The 8,022-nt window shown below is 37.9% G+C and overlaps 1 pseudogene; it reads right to left on the bottom strand.

The window, feature by feature from the left end:
• Positions 1 to 4,957: 4,957 nt before the first annotated feature.
• Positions 4,958 to 5,890, bottom strand: LOC104983517 (annotated as a pseudogene).
• Positions 5,891 to 8,022: the final 2,132 nt, after the last annotated feature.

The raw sequence follows: 8,022 nt of genomic DNA, 5'->3' as shown, positions 1-8,022 counted from the left end.
AATCAAATAGAGTTAGATACCAAAGTGCTACTTGTACTATTTGGGGAGGGAACTGGCAACTCACCCCAGTATTCTTGCCTTGAGAATCCTATGGACAGAGGAGCCATGGGGTCGCAAAGAGTTGGACACAACTGAGTGACTAATCCATGCATACTTGCACTATTACACCTTTTATTAGATATTAAAGAAATATTCATTCTTTACCCTCTCTCCCTCTCTCTGTGTCTTTCCAAACAACGTTAGAGAGTTGTAAAATTCAGTTCCTGTCTAGATTGTGGAAATCTGGAAAGCACTTTAACAGGAAAGGGGCAGATAAACTTCAAAATTGTATATTTTCTTGAACCTATTTAAGAGTGGCAATCTCAGAGCAACCATTTATTCTGAAATCTAAGGTAAGTCAGGTGCATCCAATAAGAGTCAGGGACTTAAGGAAGTGTTTCCTTGAGGGACTATCATTGGAGAAAGGTCATGCCAACATTCATCAGGCAAGGTTCCAGGTAAAATCTTGCTGTTGCTCAGGTGCTAAGTCATGTCTGACTCTTTGTGACCCCATGAACTGCAGCATGCCAAGCTTCTCTGTCCTTCTTTATCTCTGTGAGTTTGCTCAAAAACTCATGTCCCTTGAGTCAGTGATGCCATTTAACCATCTCATCTTCTGTCACCCCCTTTTCATCCTGCCCTCAAACTTTCAGCATCAGGGTCTTGTTCAGAAGTCAGCTTTTCTCATCAGGTGGCCAAAGGATTGGTGCTTCAGTTTCAGCATCAGTTCTTCCAATGGATACTGAGGGTTGATTTCCTTCAGGATTGACTGGTTTGATCTTCTTGCTCCCCAAGGGATTCTCAAAAGTCTCCAGCACCACAAGTAAAAAACTTCAGTTCTTTAGTGCTCAGCCTTATTTATGGTCCTAATCTCACATCCATACATTACTACTGGAAATACTATAGCTTTGAGTATAGGACCTTTGTTGGCAAAGTGATGTTTCTGCTTTTTAATATGCTATCTAAGCTTTCCTTCCAAGAAGCAAGTGTATTTTAATTTAATGGCTGAAGTCACCATCCAGGGTGATTTTTGAGCCCAAGAGAATAAGTAAAAATCTTAGAGACTATTTAAAGATCAAGTGTGGATTGACTACCATGAGAATATAGAATTCCAGGAAAGGTTATAATATTTCATTGCAATTCTCAGGTAACTGCAGTGGTGAGAGAATGTTTCATTTTCCACTTAAAGCCCTTGGATACAGAGAACAAGATATGGTAGTTGAAAATTGAGCTTTGAAATGTCAGAAATGATAGGAATAAAGATGATATGGGTGGGACATACACATCATTTAATATAGTTACTAATATTGATGCATATATATTTATGTATTTTCTCTACAGATATCCACTTCCTGCACCATTTTGTCAAAACATTATTTTCTTGTTTTAGTGCTTTTGTCAAAAATCAATCGAGCAGATATGTCTATTCATGACTCTGTTCCACTCCTCCATAAGTTTCTGTGTGCATGTGTGCTAATTCCCTTCAGTCATCTTTGAGTCTTTGTGACGCCATGAACTGTAGCCTGCCAGGATCCTTGTCCATGGAGATTCTCCAGGCAAGAAAACTGAAGTAGGTTGCCATGGTGTCTTCCAGAGGATCTTCCAGACTCAGATTTTGAACCCTCATCTCTTATGTGATCTGCATAGGCAGGTGGGTTCTTTACCACTAGTGCCACCTGGGAAGCCCCAAATCACAGTGTCTTCATTATTATATTTTTACAGCACCTGCTAGTGTGAAACCTTCAAAAGAATTTTTTTTTTTTGCCTTTGGCAGTTCTTTGCATTTTCCATGTAAATATCAGAAATAATTGACAATACTACATGAAAGAAAATTTGTAAAAATATTTAGTTGAATTTCAATCTATAGCACAAATTAGGTAGAACTGACATCATAACAGTACTGAATCTTCCAATTTTTTAACCCAGGGTAGCAGGCAGAATTCTGAGACAGCTTCAAGATCCCTCTTTCTGCTTTATGCACTCTAGATGCATCTCCCCTCGAGTGTGGATAAGTGAATTTAACACTCAATATTAGGATATACTTTATGGAAAAAAATGAAAATATTTTCCAGATTTAATAAAGTCTCAATTCAGTTTTCTTTGTGCTAATCAAGAGGTAGGTTATCCTGGTTTGGCCTGATGCAATCAAGTTAGCCCTTAAAAGAGACTGGGCCCTCCCTAAAATAAAAGTTTGGGAGCGGAGGAATGATTCTGCAGCTGGCTCTTAAGTAGTGAGCTGCTGTCTTGTGAAATGGCTAAAAGTCAGGGCAGGTATGCTCAGTTGTTCAGTCATGGCTGAACAACTCTTTGCAACCTCATGAATCATAGCCCACCAGGCTACTTTTTCCATGGAATTCTCCTGGCTACCCACTGGAGTGGATTGCCATCAGTTCAAGAGGGTGTACAAAATTCCATAGACTGATAGTCTACCAACAACACACATTTATTTTTTATAGTTCTGGAAATGTAACATCAGGTGTAGGTATGGTAAAAGTCCAAAGAAGGCTGTCTTCTGGATTGTAAATTAAAAGTTTTCCTGTATCCTCATATGATGGAAAAGGACTAAACTTGCCCTCTAAACACCAAGGACTTTGCCAGGTGGTGTTAGTGGTAAAGAATCCATCTCCAATGCAGGAGATGTAAGAGATCTGGTTGGATCCCTGGGTCAGGAAGATCCCCTGGAAGAGGGCATGGCAACCCACTCCAGTATTCTTATCTGGTGAATCCCATGGACAGAGAAGCCTGGCAGGCTACATGGTCTGTAGGGTCACAAAGAGTCAGACACAACTGAAGGGACTTAGCATGCATGCTAAATGGCAAATTAAGATAAAAGAAAGCTACCAAACAGACAACGTAAATTTCTACATCAAGGAACTACAAAAAGAACAGCAAACTCAGCCCAAAGTCAACAGAAGGAAGGAAATAAGTATTGGAGTAGAGAGAAATAAGACACAGGCTAGAAAAACAATTTAAAAATTAATGAAACTAAGAGGTGGTTTTTGAGAAGACAAACAATGTTGGTGATCTTTTGGCTAGACGAAGAAAAAAGAGAAATGACTAAGAAGAGTTTACATGAAAGAGGAGACATAACAGCTGATACCACACAAAGACAAAGAATCATGAGACCATCATAAACAATTACCTATGGACAAGTTAAGTAACTGAGAAGTAGTGAATAAATACCTAGAAACATTCAAGTTACTAAAACTGATTCATGAAGAAACAGAATATCTGAACAGACCAATGACTAGAGAGGTGCTTGAATCAGTATTAAAGAAAAGCCCCATGTAAGATGGTTTCACTGTTGAATTATACCAATCCTTCTCAAAATCTAAAATGTTGATAAAGAGATAGCACTTTCTAAGTCATTTGACAAAGTCAACATTACTCTGACATCTAAACCAAATAAAAAGACTACAAGGAAAGAAAATTACAGAACAATATTCCTGGGAAATATAGGTGCAAAGTATTCCCTCCCTGCAAAATGCCAGTTAAAAAAAATTCCATAGCACATGATAAATATTATACATTGAATTCAAATGAGATTTTTCCCTGAGATTCAAGAATGTCTCAACATATATAAATCCATAAATGTAATACATCAATTAACAGAATGAAGAATAAAAAATATAATCACTAAAGACTGAGAAAAATTTTTTGACAAAATTAAACATCCATTATGATAATGCGTGCATGCTCAATAGCTTCAGTCATGCCTGAATCTTTGCGACCCTAGGCACTGTAGCCTTCCAGGCATCTCAGTCCATGGGATTCTCCAGACAAGAATACTGGAGTGGCTTGCCATGCCCTCCTAGGGGATCTTTCCAACCCAGGGATCAAAGACGCATACCTGCGTCTCCTGCATTGCAGGCAGATTCTTAACGCTGAGCTATGAAGGAAGCCCTATTATGGTAATAGCTTTCAACAAAATGGGTTTAGAATAAATGTACCTCTACAGTTTTTAATAATAAAGGCACTATATGACAACCTCACAGGTAACAGCAAACTCAAATATGAAAAGTGAATGCTTTCCTCCTAAGTTGAAAGACAAAAATGCCCATTCTTGCTAGTTCTATAGAACATACACTGGAAGTTTTCTGCAGAGGAATTAGGCAATAAATGAACAAAAAGCATCCAGTTCAATAAAGAAATAGCAGTGTAAGCTGTATTAGTAGATGACATCATCACATACATAGAAAATACTAAAGAATCCATTAAAAAAGACATAACTAATACTTGAATAAAGTTGTAGGGTAAAAAATGACCGTATAAACATAAGCTGTATTTCTACACAGTAACACCAAACTATCAGAGCTAAAAATAAAAAAAAAAGCAACTTTATTTATAATAGCATCCAAAAGTATAAAATATTTATAAATAAATTTTACCAAGGAAGTGAAAGACATCTATGCTACAAACTGTAAGATGCTGTTGAGAAAAATTAAAGAAGATCAATAAATGAAGAAGTATAAAGTGTCCATGGTTTGTGAAACTTTATATTATTAAAATGCTCATACTACCCAAAGCATTCTACAGACTCAATGCAGCCCCTATCAAAATTTTAAATGCATTTTATTTTATTTTTCTAAAAATAAATAAAATCCATAAAAAAATTTGGCAAAACTAATACAATATTGTAAAGTTTAAAAATAAAATAAAATTAAAAAACAAACAAATAAATAAATAAAAGGTGAAAAAATTAAAAAAAAATTTAAATGCATTATTCACAATAAAGCTCAGTAAGCTGAGCTACTTAATTTGTACAGAGGAGTTGAATTCAGATAAATTGAAATTCTAGGTAATAAATAGAAGGAGCAAGTTTTGCTTCCATAGTCAGATCAAACAATTTCAATTTCTGACTCTCTTTATTTGAGCCCTATAACCACAGGCACTTCTTCAGCTCCAGGACAATTGGCCCTTATCTAACTGCCACTCTAGTGATTCTTTTTAGAGCCCTCTTTATGTCTTTGTTCCTCAGACTGTAGATGAAGGGGTTTAGCATGGGTATGACCACTGTGTATATCACAGAGATGACTGTACTTGAGTGTGAGCTATGGGAAGCAGCAGAGCTAAGATACACTCCTAAGGCTGTACAATAAAATAAGGAGACAACTGAGAGGTGAAATGCATAGGTAGAAAATGCTTTATATTTCCCCTGAGGTGATGACATTCCTCGTATGGATGAAATTACCTTAGAATAAGACTAAAGAATTTCACTGAGGGAACCACCACACAACATCACAGCTGCAAAATACATCACTATGTCATTAAGAAATGTGTCAGAACAGGCAAGGTGGACCACCTGATTAATTTATCAGAAAAAGTGGGGGATTTCCAAGTCTGTACATAAGGAGAGCCACAACACCATTAGGCTTTGAGTCAAATAATTCAATACACTGATTATCCAGGACATCAACACCATCAATCCACAGAGCCAAGGCTTCATGTTGACTGTGTAGTGCAGGGGGTGACAGATGGCCACAAAGTGGTCATAGGCCATCAAGGTCAGGAGAAACATGTACAATACAGCAAAGAGTGTGAAAAAATGCATCTGGGTGATGCAGCCTTCATAGGTTATGCCTTTACTCTGTGTCTAGATGATCTACAGCATCTTTGGGATGATGGTGGAGGTGAAGCAAATGTCTACAGAGGACAGGTTGGAGAGGAAGAAGTACTTGGGATTGTGGAGGTGGGGATCTGAGCTGACTGCCAGGATAATGAGCAGGTTTCTGAACACAGTGTTCAGGTATGTGGAGAGGAAAGGTCCAAATATGAGGGGCTGCAGTTTTGGTTCCTTTGATAACCCCAGAAGAAGAAATTCGGAAATTTGAGTATCATTCCCTGGTTCCATGTTGTGGAGTTGACTGCCAGGAAACAATAAATGATATGACTAATTATCTCAAATTTTGCATTGCAAATACTGTTGAAATTCTACTATTTATGTTTTGCATTCAAAAACTTATATCCATGATTTTGGTATGGAAGTTTCCCCTTCAAGTGATTTACTATGCCATCCCTAACTAACAATTCCCATCCCACATTCAGACTAACCATTTACATTTTTAATGAGTAATTTTGTCAAGCATTTGCTAAGTACAGTTGAGAATTGACTGACTTCTGAACAAAGAGCATACAGTGCTGAGACACAATAGTCCCTATAGTTCAATGATGGAGAAATAATACAAGCAAATAAAAATTCATGTTTTTTTTTTTTTTTTTAATGAGATGAAGTCAGGTGCTGTGAGGAAAAATAAATCAGATATAAAGAAGAGCATTTACTTTTAAATGGTGTTGAGATAGATTTGCAACTATTTGAACATAGATCTCACAGAAGAGAGGGCTAGAAATGTCATTTCTTCTAGGGAACTGTGGGCTGGACAGAGACAACGGCCAGAAGAAAGGTCTTGAAAAGGCACTTGTTTCAGAATACTGAGGCTCAAAATGAAGCAGTTGCATATGCAGGGGAATGTATAAAAAGGCAAGTGATGAGAGATGGTGTCAGAACTTGGAAGGAAGAGCTGGGCTCCTTGTTACAGCTGAAACTTCAAGTCCCGGGGAATGCCTACTCACATGTTGTATTATTGTTAGGTCACTAAGTCATGTCTGACTCTTTGCAATCCCATGGACTGGAGCATGCCAGGCTTCCCTGTCCTTCACTGTCTCTTGGAGTTTGCTGACACTCATGTCCATTGAGTTGTTGATGCTATCTAACCATCTCATCCTCTGCTGCCACCTTCTCCTTTTGCCATCAACATTTCTCAGCATCAGGGTCTTTCCTAATACATGTTGTATTACTTTCACCTTATTAATTTTGTTTCTAAGAAATCCTATGAATAAAAATGAGTCCCTTCATTATTTTTAATGTTGATTAATATTCTGGCACCTGTGTTATAAGAGTTCCATACTGGAAGCTCTGTGCTCAGGTACTCTTCCCTGCCTTGAGAACTGCTCATTCCCCACAATACACACACACACACACACAGGCCTCCAAGGGCAATGCTACTACCAGCTATTCTTACCCTCAGCCACAATAATTAGGAACAGTGATACAAGACAGGCTCTCAATATGAGATTATCTTTCCCCTAAAACTGTAGAAACAATACCTAAATTTCTGTTGTTAAGTCACCCATGGACATTTAAATATGGGGCTCCATTTTAATATGACCATTTTGTGTGCAGCATTTAAAGAACAATAAAAACTCATGTGAAAAAAAATAAAACAGAAAAAAAAAACATGTGAGGGAAATGGATCAAATAAGCTCAGGTGATCCCTGTAGTTTATGATAAAGTTTCCTTGATTCTGGCAACATTTAAACGCCAGTTATAACCCCATGATGCCCAGAATAGTAAAACAACATCCCTTGGAGAGTAAGGAGATCAAACCAGTCAATGTTAAGGAAAATCAACCCTGAATACTCATTTAAAGGACTGATGCTGAAGCTGAAGCTCTAGTATTTTGATCATCTGGTGTGAACAGCTGACTCACTGGAAAGGTCCCTGATGCTGGGAAAGATTGAGGGCAGAGGAAAAGAGGGTATCAGAGGACGAAATTTCTGGATGCCATCACCGATACAATGGACAAGAACTCGGGCAAATTTTGGGAGATGGTGAGGGACAGAGAGGCCTGGCATGACAGTATATGGGTCTCAAAGAGTTGGATTTGACTAGATGACTGAATGACAGCAACAAGAATAAAATAAACCAAATTAAAAATGGGAAGAAAATCTAAATAGACATTTCTCCAAAGAAGACACGTAGATAGCCAAACATCACATGAAAAGATGCTCAACATCACTAATTATATAGAAATGAAAATCAGAACTATAATGAGGTATCACCTCACTCCAGTCAGAATCAGTTCAGTCACTCAGTCACGTCTGACTCTTTGTGACCCCATGAATCGCAGCACACCAGGCCTCCCTGTCCATCACCAACTCCCGGAGTTCACTCAAACTCACGTCCATCGAGTTGGTGATGCCATC

This window comes from Bison bison, unplaced genomic scaffold (assembly GCF_000754665.1).
Source record: "Bison bison bison isolate TAMUID 2011002044 unplaced genomic scaffold, Bison_UMD1.0 scf7180017862966, whole genome shotgun sequence".
NCBI lineage: Eukaryota > Metazoa > Chordata > Mammalia > Artiodactyla > Bovidae > Bison > Bison bison.
Note: the sequence above shows the minus strand (reverse complement) of the source record. Positions and strands in the feature narration are given on the sequence as shown.